The sequence below is a fragment of the Myotis davidii genome, unplaced genomic scaffold, assembly GCF_000327345.1.
Source record: "Myotis davidii unplaced genomic scaffold, ASM32734v1 scaffold586, whole genome shotgun sequence".
NCBI lineage: Eukaryota > Metazoa > Chordata > Mammalia > Chiroptera > Vespertilionidae > Myotis > Myotis davidii.
In genome coordinates, this window is record NW_006296809.1 from 874416 (window position 1) to 874817 (window position 402).

Genomic DNA, 402 nt, shown 5'->3' on the forward strand with positions numbered 1-402 from the left:
CCGGCGGGCACCGGCTGCGCCCCCGTGCGGGCCTGGGCCAGCTTTTCTCCGTCTCACTCCTCGGTCCTCTGTCGCTTCCCGGGGGGAGCGGCACCTTGAGTTTGGGGGCCACCTGGGGGGTGCACAGGGCCGAGCCCTGGGGGCTGCCTGGTGTCCTGGCCCCTCCTGCCCGCTCATCGGGGCCCTGAGCCCAGCCCGGTTCCTTCCTCCAGCTCAGCCGTGCGGGGAGGGAACCAGGCCGGGAGGGGGGGCCGGCCTCTCTGCTAGGAAATCTTCCCGCTCTCCTCCCTCTGGGGGGCCAGGCTGCGGGGGGCGGTGGTGAAGCCAGGGGTCCAGGGCCCTCCTTCCTTCCGAGGCTCTCAGGGACCCGAGGGCCCTGGGAGGGGCAGGGGGAGGGGCAGG

The 402-nt window shown here is 74.1% G+C and overlaps 1 protein-coding gene across 1 annotated transcript in view; it reads left to right on the forward strand.

The window, feature by feature from the left end:
- Positions 1-402, forward strand: part of GABRD (gamma-aminobutyric acid type A receptor delta subunit) — a 28817-nt gene that overhangs the window by 4151 nt on the left and 24264 nt on the right. The window lies entirely within an intron of this gene.